A 12,333-nucleotide genomic window follows, 5' to 3' on the forward strand; every position below is an offset into this window, starting at 1 on the left:
AGCTTTACAACCCACAGGCTCTGCCTGATCCTCCTAACTGACAACTCATGTCTTATGACCCTAATACTCCTCTGGGCAGCTTGAGCCTGAATTTACTTCAGCTCTTGCAAACCATAAGGCCATCTTTGCCCTTTGTTTGTTATCTTGACTTAAGCTACACAAGAAAATATATTTTTAGATCCTGCTCCCATTAAGTCAATGGAAGTTTTGTCATGTCCTTCAGTGGGAGCATGATCAGGCTGCTTGTGATTTTATCTAAAGTGTTTGGCCCCAGGCAGAAAGACAGGATCTTTGAAAATGACAAATTGTAGGTTTTGGAGAGGTCATTAACATATTTGTCATAGGGAGAGAGGATAAATAAGCAACCTTAAAAGAAAGATATTAATTATGCTTTAGACAACGTTGCTGTTTACTGATGACATACCGTAGCTCTGCAGACAACTATAATTTGCAAAGTGAACCCAACCAGCATACAAGCTGAGCAATTAGTTCTTTGTGAGTTGCAAGAGTGACATCATGTGTGCAAAACATGCCTCAGTCTTCAACAAACAACACACATATTCATTTATTCTTCCTGTGAAGTGCCTCTGTGCTGCTAAGGCACTAAATCATACTTGTGATGGACTTTTTATCACTCAAAATTCTGTGACTAAGGAACCTAAAGTGCAGATGAAGAAAGCTTCATCCCAAAGCACTGGTTTAAAGTTTTAACATAGACAGAAACAAACCAATTCAAATTCAGATATCTGATTGAGCGCCATATTACTGGTACCCAGAAGCCTTATGTCTTTTAAAGAACTAAATGTGTTCTTGTGAAAATCCTGAAAATCTAAGATGGAAGGAGCCCCACTGTTTGCACCAGCTGAAGAACTAGCCCTATAAAATCAAAATATTATTATTCCGATGCAATTGTTGGGAAAGCCTAGCTGTTGGTTTTACAATACATTATTTAGACATTAATAATATACATATAGGAAATATAACCTAGCAGCATGAAACAATCAAACAATGAGATCTATTAAAGATTGGGAATGACCCAGTGCAGACTAAACTGTAAGGAACCATCTGATACAGACAGAGGGATGAACTAAAGCCTGAATCCATCAAGACACTTAAGCTCACGCTTAACGTTAAGCAGGTATATAGTCCAATTGAATTCAACTACTACTCATCTGCTTAAAGATAAGCATGTGCTTAAGTGATTTGCAGGATCAGGCATTAATTGACTTCAAGGGGATTTTTCAGCTCTATTGTCTATACTATTAAAGGCCCCATATAAAATTGTTTTATTATAGGTACTGACATTTTTATTGGACTGTTTTTTTTTTTAAAAGAAAAGGGGGGGCACATTGGTAGGCTTGATTTCATATGTGCGTTTTCAACATGTGAAAAAAATTAGTGTATCTGTTCTTTCATACCACGCTTCCGTACAGGTGAAGTTAATTTGGCACCACTGCTGTTTGTATTTGATCCTATAGTGGTGCAGAACGAAATAGGAATGGGCATAATGAGTTTTGGGTTCATGCAGGATTGGGACCTAACAAACTAGCACCACTGTAGTGGATTAGAGAGACCTGAATCATATCTAAGTAGGCTTCTATTACTGCAACAAAATACCTTTTCTGTGTTGCATTATATGTTTCCATGGACAAGTGTAAATATATGCCCAAATCTCCTTTCCTTTTTGTTGTCCTAATCCTGTGAGGTGCGCAGTGCTCCTAACTCTGTGTGTGGATCATACTCAGTATCTTGTAGGACTGGATGTTGTATTAGGATCCCACTGATGTCAGTGGAAGAGACTCATTCATTTCAGTGGGGGTTGGATCACACCCATAAAGATTTTCATGTTGACATTGTATCTACTTTTCATTTCAGTATGAATTTCTCCCTATAGCAGCATACTTTGAACCCATCATCTACATCACATGCTCTTTTCAAATGATTCAGTCATAACTCTGGTCCATATTTTTTCAGCTGGAGGCCATATTTACATTGCCCCTGGGGGATTTAAAATCAGAACCTTTTGAAAAAGCATAAACTGTTCTCTGAAGCCAGCAGTGCAAAATAGCCAAATAAAGGCTCATGTCCAGACTTGGGAAACAATGAGCAGATATCATCAGAACATAAGAACGGCCCTACTGGGTCAGACCAATGGTCCATCTAGCCCAGTATCCTGTCTTCCAACTGTAGCCAATGCCAGGCACTTCAGAGGGAATGAACAGAACAGGGCAATTATCAAGTCATCCATTCCCTGCTGTCCAGACCCTGCTTCTGGCAGTTGGAGGTTTGGGGCCTCCTGGAGCATGGGGTTGCATCCCTGACCATCTTGATTAATAGCCACTGTTGGACCCAGGACCTGCTCTAGGCACCAGCAAAGCAAGCCTGTGCTTGGGGCAGCACGTTTCCAGGGGCGGCCTTCTGGCCCTCCTTTTTTTCAGGGCAGTTGCGCTCTCGGAGCTGCGCCACTTAGATGGAAGGGGAAGCCCCAGCCCCGGGATGCTGAGCTGCCAGGGCCCAGCCGCTACCTGGGGAGGAGAGGGCGAGTCCTGCTGGGGAGCTGCTGGCTGCACCACCTCCTCTGCGCGCTGGCTGCCGTGCTGCCTTGTGCCACCCCTTATATCGGGGCTTCTGGGCGCGGCCGGGTGGGGGAGGGGTAAAGTCCCTGCAGGTGCTGGGAGAAGGTGACATCACTCCCTCCGCTTCCAGCGCCGCCTGCAAGCCCCAGCCCCGCCTGAGCTTGGGGCGGCAAAAAACCTAGAGCCAGCCCTGGTTGGACCTATCCTCTGTGAACTTATTTAATTGTTTTTTGAACTCTGTTATAGTTTTGGCCTTCACAACATCCCCTGGCAACAAGTCCCACGGGTTGACTGTGTGTTGTGTGAAGAAGAACTTCTTTTAGTTTGTTTTAAACCCGCTGCCTATTACTTTCATTAGGTGACCCCTGAATTCTTGAGTTATTTACTCCTTCACATAACCTTTACTTATTCACTTTCTCCACACCATTCACTATTTTATAGCCCTCCATCAGATCCCCTCTTAGTCATCTCTTTCCAAGCTAAAAAAGTCTTTTTAATCTCTCCTCATACAGAAGCTTTTCCATACCCTTAATCATTTTTGTTGCCCTTCTCTGTACCTTTTCCAGTTCTAATGCATCTTTTTTGAGATGGCGTGACCAGAACTGCTTGCAGTGTTCAAGGGTGTGGGCATACCATGGATTTATATAGTGGCATTATGATATTTTCTGTCTTATCTATCCCTTTCTTAATGGTTCCTAACATTCTGTTAGTGTTTTTGACTGCTGCTGCACATTGAGCAGATGTTGTCAGAAAACTATCCACAATGACTTCAAGATCAACTAATTTAGATTGCATCATTTTGTATGTAGTATTCGGTTTATGTTTTCCAATGTGCATTACTTTGCATTTGTCAACATTGAATTTCATCTGCCATTTTGTTGTCCAGTGAACCAGTTTTGTGAGATCCCTCTGTAACTCTTCGCAGTCTGCTTTGGATTAACTATTTTAAGTAATTTTGTATTGTCTGTAAATTTTGCCACTTCACGGTTCACGCCTTTTTCCAGATGTTGAACATCACTGGTCCAAGTATAGATCTCTGGGGCACACCACTACTTAGTTCTCTCCGTTCTGGAAACCGACCATTTATTCCTACCCTTTATTTCCTGTTTTTTAGCCAGTTACTGATCCATGAGAGGACCTTCTCTCTCAGCTTACTTTGCTTAAGAGCCTTTGGTGAGGGACATTGTCAAAAGCTTTCTGAAAGTCCAAGTACACTATATCCACTGGTTTCAGAGTAGCAGCCGTGTTAGTCTGTATTCGCAAAAAGAAAAGGAGGACTTGTGGCACCTTAGAGATTAACCAATTTATTTGAGCATAAGCTTTCGTGAGCTACAGCTCACTTCATCGGATGCTCACGAAAGCTCATGCTCGAATAAATTGGTTAGTCTCTAAGGTGCCACACGCCCTCCTGTTCTTATATCCACTGGATCGCTCTTGTGCACATGTTTATCAAAGTAGTTGCTGTAGCTCTGCTTTAGTTTTTCATGTTGTAACCTGCCTTGTTCATGATGTGACCTCTCTTGTGCCCTTAAAAAAATGGTGTGGCAATATAACAGCACCTAAGAGGTGAAAATCAACCCGAAAGAACTTTAAGAGTCTGACCCTAGTTTACTTGTCTGTTGCTGCGGATGTTTTATATTGGCTACTCAGACACGAAACCATGTTGCCTTCTATTGGGTGAGTATGTTTGAGACCTGTGTTTTCAGAACAGAAGTTCTTGAGGTTGATTTCTGCTTATGACTGAGTCCATGTGGTCGTTACAAAGTTATCCTACTATTGATAGAGAGAAAATGACAAATGCTGCCTTGCTTTGTCTGTAGCGCTCCTCCTGGCTGATCACAGGACTGGAAGGCGGTAAGTCAGCCATACTGTAGCTCTAGAGGACCCATGCAAGGCTCAGAGCTTTGGTGCGAGAAAAAAATGCTGCCCCACTTTAAAGGATGTTACAGTCTTGTTCCCCATGCTTGAATGCTGGCAATTTCCTTTTAACTGAAAAACTGGGGGCTCTTCATATAAAGCTGGTAAGTCAATTCCCTTATCTGTAGCTGCCAGTATGGCCACGGATGTGATGTGGGAAACCATCGATTGTGGTGTTGTGGTCTAGGGGAGGAGAAGAGCGCATTTGCATGAGCTCTCCTCAGCTAACTGAGCTCTGTGGTGCTTACAAAGCAAAGCTGAAGGAGTCAACCTCCCACAGAGCCAGAATGTGCTTGCTTCACAGACCATTCTGGTTGAATTATTCCTCTGGCAATGTACCCCCTAAGTTAAAGCTTAACAACGTAAAGCAGGCGGAGGGCTTGCTAAACTTATATAAAGCATGGGTTTGATTAATTTCCTGTCTTTTAAGGGTAAGAATGTGTGAAACGTGGTCTTTGCTGGACCTTACACCCCTGTCCGCGTGCTCGCCACCCCTCTCCAGCATGTGCATCTTTCTGGCCTGGCATGCTTCTCCATATTTTGGAAGAGAGAGTTTGGACACTGCGTACTTGAAATCATGGCATCCGTCCTATTATTTATTCAAAATCACCCCCAAAAAGATGAGCTATGTGGACTTAAGTGGGAACACAAAAGAGCTTTTAATCTACCCAAGAATCATCAGGTAAGATGAAAACGAAAGTGTCATTATCAACCCATCAGTCCACACACACACACACACACACACACACACACTTCCTTGCTATACACTGACATACAGCATGTGAAAGACCTAAAAGAAGTTTCTCTGTTTCTCACACACGCATGCTCGCACGTGCACAACCCCCCAAACACCCACCCACACACCCCTCCCACAAAGCATATAAGAAAGAATCCCCTTGGTGGTTTTTAATGAAAATGCAGTTTCATAGCTCTAATGGCCAACAGCTGGAAAAATGCATGCCTGCCTTCTTCATCATCTCTAGACTTATTTGAAGGATTGGTGTTTTGTGGCTTTACTGGGTGACTTTCCTGATGATTTGATTTAAAAAGTCATTTAATTTCTTCTAAGGCCACTGTGGTTACCATAGAAATATATTAGCTGCAAGACAAGGAATAATTAGCTTACCTTTGTTCCTTTCTTTCTCCTAATTTCTTCCATTCAGAATTTTATACATGTAATTAAAGAGATTGTTCATCTTTGTGATTTTCCCCCCTCCTATAAATTCATTTAAAGACCAGACTCTGATGTCTTCAAAGCATAAATAATAACTATTATATTTGGTAATTAGTCCAACCTGTTTGTCCATAGAGCAGAAAATAGCGTGTTTTCTATTGAGACACTGGAATTTAAACGAGGGGGAACTCTTAGTTTTCACAGATTGCAGCACTGTGCGTTATCACTTACTTTATTATTGTAACTAATTAGCCTCAGGTAGGCATTATTAGACAGCTACATATTGTCAATGTGAAGTGAAATGGTTAGTAATTGTTCTGAATATGTTGCGTGGTTATGAATGCAAAGCTAGCTAAATTGCTAATTGTGTCCAAGGCACTAATGCCAGAACTGTTTATCTATATAGGGCAGGATTTCCAAAAGCGTTAAGGGCCTGATCCTACTCCCATTGAAGCCAGTGGTTTAACTTGAACACTATTGACTTTCAGACAGACTTGTACTCCTATATCACTGGGAACCTTTTGAAAATCCACCTTATTTTTTATACGGAATATATGTAAACAATAGGCCTACACAATAAATATTACAGCCTATAGAATGTCTTTGCTACATTAAATTGGTGGTTAGCACGGAAATATTTTATAAATTAAACAATATGTTTTAGGGAAAAAAATCTGTTTGCATGAACATCATTGCAACTGGACCTGAATTAGACAGAATTCAGCTCTAGTTACACAGGAAAAACTCCGGCTAAAATCAGCTGGATTTTGGTGTATGTAACAGATGGGAGAATTTGATCCAGAATTTTTTTGAATTTGTTTCAGTTATAAAGAAAAAGTTCAAGTGACAAGGTCCACTAATTTTTTTATTGCTTTTCCTATTAAATTCTATGATTACTTCCGAAAGTGATCTAGTATATCATATAGTTAATTTACAGATCACCTACAAAGAAATTTCAACTGGCCAGTATTTAGTTCATAATTTTGAGCTGAGAGTTGAACTTAAATACAGATATTAACAAGAATCCCTAATGGTTCTAAGTGATGGTTCTAAACAGGAGAATAGTCTATAAAGATTATGGCTGGGGTTTTCAAAAGGGATTTAGTTTGAAAAACCTTATTGATAGGAGTTGGGCAGATTTGAAATCCCAGCTTGCAAGGCCACCTTTTAAACATGGGCACCTAAATTAAAGTTACCCAGGCTGTAATCTGTATGTCAGTGTTTAGGCATAGGGCCCCAGATTTTTACAGTTATGTAAGCATTGCACCAGCTGAGGAACTAGCTGTACTCAATGTTGCAATGCCTGACTGATTTAGGAGCCTCACTCTCATTTTCAAAAGGGATTGAGGCATTAAGGAGCCTAAATCCCATTGACTGAGTAAATGTCATTACCTTAACTGTAGGCAGCCAAGTTTGAAAATGTTGGCCATAGATGCCTAAAATGTGTACTTGCCTATGTCCCGATTTGAACATCAACACAGTGGGGAATAGAAATAAGCCTCAATGAACCTGGTACCCTAGTATTATAGTTGGTCGCTCAGTCAGATTTTCCACCCTCTACTTTCCTGTTAACTGCTTTTCCACTTCTTGTACATAGATCTGTGGTAGTTTTAGATCATGAAGATTATGTTAATCCCATCTGACAGATTCTAGAGTAGAACCATCATTGCATCCATGACCTCACGGCAAATTCAGGCTATCAAATTAAAGATGTTTGACAAGCCTCCTATAAACCATCACTCCACACTATGGCAGGCAAAATTCAGGTCAGACTTCCCCTTTGAAGCTTTTAAAGGCCAGCCTAGTTTTGTGATGGTCACTCACTGATGTTTAAAGACTCATCTGTCCCTGAAGGTGCAGCGCATAGCTTTGTGTGTCTGACCAAGGCTCCATCTAGTGACTGACCCCTAGAATTATAAAATCTTCCTAACTGAGAGCTAATGGGCTTGCTTCTTAGGCTCAAGTGGTAGGGGCTGGTGCTTAATATATTGGATTTGATCAGCTCTGATGATCATGGTATTTAGGTGGATGCGCTCATGGCTTGTTACAAGATAGCACCCTATATGGGACTTGAATTCCACTGAACCTCAGATGTTCTGGACAAACTTGTGTAATGGCAGGAATATTCACACTACCTGAGTGTGTGTGAATGTGACTTCCCCTAGTGATGGTTCTAGCACCTGTAACAGCCTGCTTTTAACAGCTAGTAATAACCAATTTAGCTTAAGTAATAAGGGTGCGTTATTTTGGTGTGGAAGATCCTGGGTTAAAATTCTGCTGATGACTGTGGTGTCTGTATGTATGCAGTGGTGGTTCACTACATATGGAACTCTCATTGACAGTAACAGGAGCTGTGAACAGAGATCGTGGGCACTACATGGCTATAAATTTTCAAAGTCCAAACCTCTAGTTCTTCCTGACGACAGCTTCATATAGTACTGGCCTCATACAAATCTCATTTGCATAAAGATTTCCAGTCAGAAATACTGGGCCATATTTTCAAATTGTTCTATTGTTTACCTAATGGTCACCTTTGCGCATGCTCACTGACTTTTGCCTATGCACACAGGGAAATTGCACCCTTAATGACTCAATTTATGCTTGCCTGTATGGGGCTTTTGCACACAGAAGGACATTAATAGAAGCTGTTTGAAAATATGTCTCCTCTGTCTCTTTCTACCTCTTATAGGATGACAGGTAAAATAAAATACATTTCTTTACATCAACATGATTTTTCTGATAGATCATCTGCAACAGTGTGAAATATCACTTTCCAGGAAATTCTAAGACTGGGCATTGAGATCTACGCTAAAGCACACTGCTTAATGCTGTTCTGCACAGCTATGCATCATCTGAATTAAACATTATCATGAGAAGTACTAAGAAAGTGTAGAAAATCCATTGGGCTTGTCTACATTGGCACTTTACAGCGCTGCAACTTTCTCATTCAGGGGTGTGAAAAAACACCCCCCTGAGCGCTGCAAGTTTTCAGCACTGTAAAGTGCCCATGTAGACGGTGCACCAGAGCTGGGAGCTACTCCCCTCATGCAGGTGGGTTTTTTTTTTTTTTTTTTTTTAGAGCTCTGGGAGAGCCCAACTGTCTGCAGTTGGTTTAGGGAAGTCCTGAGAACTCTGATCTTTATCATAGCGTAGGTCAAGTCAAGACCACTCTGTTCACCTCACAGAGGTGACACTATAGTTTAACCAAGGCTAATGCTATAGCACATTAATGTAAAGGAAATGTACAAGTCTGAACTTCATCTGAACCCTTTAAACGGTACTTGGCAACAGGCAGGCAACCAGCAATGGTGTGTATTATTCAGGGATCTGGTTATTTTTTTCAGAGTGTAGAATCTAGCAATTATCTCATAAATATGGTCGTCTTTTTGCTGTCTTTGATGTGGCAACTTTTGATTCTCTGAATGTTGCTGCTTACATTTACTTTGCTGCTGATGTCACTATGTATGCTGGGCAAATGTCATGAGGCCCTCTCTAGATCTGTATAGGTCAAGATAAGGAAAATAATTTTCAACATCCAAACCATTATCCTGTGGTAGAAGATACACTTTGCCCTTGGTCTTTAGTGATCCTTGTCAAAACTCCACTGGAGTTCAGGGAGTTTCAGCAGGGATCAGTTTTGCCATATTACACTGGAATTCCAAAAAGTTGTTTCCCAAAAGCTTTAAATTGAGAGTGTGACCCTATGTTGCATTGTGTCCCATGCTATAGTAAGATATAAATAGAATTTGAGATACTGGAACTGGAAAAGACTTAGCAGGTCACGCAGAGACCATCCACCAGCACCACAAAGGATTCTCCCTACCAAATATTTATTAGTGCTTTATCTTGCTTGCTTTTAAACATCGCCATTGATGGAGTTTCCACAGATTTCCTTCTCATCCCTAGTTTATTCTGTATTCTAATTTTCTGCTGTAATTCTCTTTTTCTCAGGTTGAGTCTAAATTTATCTTCAAGGAATGTCATACAATTGCTCCTAGTTATCCACCCAGTCCCACCCTGAACAGTTCCTTTTCCCCTGGGATGTTGATACCTTTCAGATGTTCGTGGGCCATTTCCTTTTCTCAAAGGCAAATATATTCAGTTCTTCTAATCTTCCCTCTTTCATCTATTACTGCTAAGCCCGTCATTATCTAGATATCCTCGCTTGAACTGCAACTCATTTATCAACAGCATTTTGAATAAGATCTCCCAAACAGCACGTTATTCTCTGGGCCTTATTCTGTCCTCAGTATATGTGTATAAGTCCCGTTATATTGATAGGAGTCGTGCACGTGGATCAAGTTGGTATATTGCCCTATCTGTTGGTACATCTGTGGAAGAGCCAGAGATGAACTTAAAGAGAATATCACCTCCTCTAACTTGTAATGACATTTTGTACCACAAATGAGTAGTAGAGTTTGTCCCATGGTTACTGGCCATAATTAAATTTTTGTCGGAGAGAAACACTAGAGGAAGGAATGCATGCATGATTGATACAGGAAAAGAGGCTGTGTTTGCCTAGCATTTTAGAGATTTTATTTAAAGAAGCTTCCGATGCCAGTGAGATCTCTGCACTACAGGAGCCGATAGTGGGAGCTAATGCTGCCCATCTACACCTATAATTGATGTAACTGACTTTTTAAAATCGTTATATATTTTGCCTTCAAGAGTTTGCTTATTTAAGGTTAGCTCCTCCTCTTTCAGAATGTCCACCTTGCCCAGTTTGAGGCTTCTGCTTTTATGACAGGTGAGTCTCTGTGTGTTTCTTAGGTCAAGTTGTGAATTTGATGTGCTCCTTTCATGTGTGCGCCTGCGCTCACCTGGCAGTGGTATGTGGAAAAATAAGTATTTAGGGAGATCCTGCAAGGAAAATGCTTTTAGAGTACGTAAATTTTGGCCCTAAAACTTTGCTCAGTGTCTGTTTAACATAACTTTAAGGTTTCATACTGTGATGGGCCAGGAAGATTGCAGAAATATATGTTTAGGAGTCTTTTTATAGCAAACAAATTATGCTAATACACAGAACAGAAAACAACTTGTAAAACCACTAAGTACTAGCAATAAAATATAGTGACCACTGACTATTTCATTTCTGAAAATAAACCACTATAGAATTACATTTCAAATGCTTTGCAGGCTGAACATGCTTCTAAATGTTAGCAGATTTTGAAATAAAAAAAAGAAAGAGTTGAACAATAAATCCTTATGAAAAATTATCTATAAGTAAACAACATGTAGTTAAGAGAGGAAAACTGATCACTCCTTATGCATGCAGCAAAATTTTAACAATAATAATAATAATAGGTAAACTATGGCTGAAATGGATGGCCAGGTCCTTTGCTGGTGTAAATAGACATCGCTCATTGACTTCAATGTCAATTTACACCAGCTGAGGATTTGGCTCTTGCTCTTGGGTGCACTGCATTGTAGGAACTTGGTTTGGTCTTTTTCCCTCTTGAAGATGAATTGTGAGAAGAATCAGATGGATATGTACTAAGAGGAGGAATGATTGAAATGATTTTCCCTTAAAAAAGGAACTAATGTTACAGAAAAGCCCAAAGAGGGTTTAATGCCTGGATGCCAGAAATGGGGTAGAGGGCAAAGGGCCATTATCCCTCCCTTCCCCCCAGTTTTGAGAACCTGAACTCAGCAGGGCCCCCCATGGTCCCTGAGTGGAACTGGGCGGCCCATCGGCAGAGCCCCTGCTGGTTGGATGGAGGGGCAGAGAGAGGGAGGGGCAAATCTCAGAGAGAGGTAGGGCAAAAATGTCATTGACTTCAATGGGATTTTTGCCTGAATAGAGACTGAATAAAAGGTGTGAGCCTAAATGTGCCATGGAAATCCATGTAAAGAGGGGACTCTTTGTCAATGGATCTTTTCCTCCTCCCATCCCCCAGTTTCCTTATTGCCAAGCCCTGTGGAAGGTGCTCTGTGACTCTGTGGATCCACGCATCAGGGCTCAAATGCACCCCTCTTTAATGCTCTTCCCCCAAGTCTACCTCTGTACAGTGGAGTTGCACCAGTTTCACTGCCAGAGGATCTTCCACAGCCATAAGGCTTTGTGGCAAGATGAGCTGCTAACTGAATTTAAATCAAATAAAGGGAGTTTACAAATATGCAGAAAATTGTACCATTAAAACATTTAAAAATCCTGCAGTTGCCTTGGGTTTGGTTTAGTGCTCACCTTGACATGTTCAGAGACCCTGAACTATACCCAGTTGCACTAGGGGCGGCTGAACGTAGCACACCTAATTTTAAAGCTTCTGAAACTTTCTGGGGTTGAAAACTGGGCTGTGGACTCCAGCCTTTCTAGGCTTGTGTTCTGCCTTGGCCTGACCAAATGGGAGGTTATTTTCCAGCTGAAAAATGAATTGTGTTTACTCCCAGTTCAGAATGGGGCCAAAAGACTGGAAAGAACCTGCGAGCTGCTGTCTCACGTAATTTCCAGCCCATAGAGACTGGCTTCTGTGTGTGTGTGGGAGCCATTGTGTGGAAGGGCTCTGGAGGTGAGAAGGGGCAGCAAACTTTTGAATTGAGTGTGTGCTCAGAAGCCCTTGAAGGCAATGGAAAATGTTCCATTGCTTTGAATGTGCTGTGGCTCAGGCCCATGGAGATGGGCTCTGTTTAAAACAGCAGATGAGGGAGAAAATACATGATTTAAAGAAA

The 12,333-nt window shown here is 41.3% G+C and overlaps 2 long non-coding RNA genes across 2 annotated transcripts in view; one reads left to right on the forward strand and one right to left on the reverse strand.

Moving 5' to 3' along the window:
* The window catches only part of LOC142072946 (uncharacterized), a 61,299-nt gene that overhangs the window by 20,897 nt on the left and 28,069 nt on the right, over nt 1–12,333 (reverse strand). The gene's annotated exons all lie outside the window — the stretch shown is intronic.
* LOC125641627 (uncharacterized) overlaps nt 5,092–12,333 on the forward strand; it is a 75,344-nt gene continuing 68,102 nt past the window's right edge. Inside the window, exon 1 of the long non-coding RNA XR_007358105.2 lies at nt 5,092–5,175. This is a non-coding gene — a long non-coding RNA (uncharacterized LOC125641627). The remainder of the gene's footprint in view (nt 5,176–12,333) is intronic.

Source organism: Caretta caretta, chromosome 8, assembly GCF_965140235.1.
Source record: "Caretta caretta isolate rCarCar2 chromosome 8, rCarCar1.hap1, whole genome shotgun sequence".
NCBI classification, from domain to species: Eukaryota; Metazoa; Chordata; order Testudines; family Cheloniidae; genus Caretta; species Caretta caretta.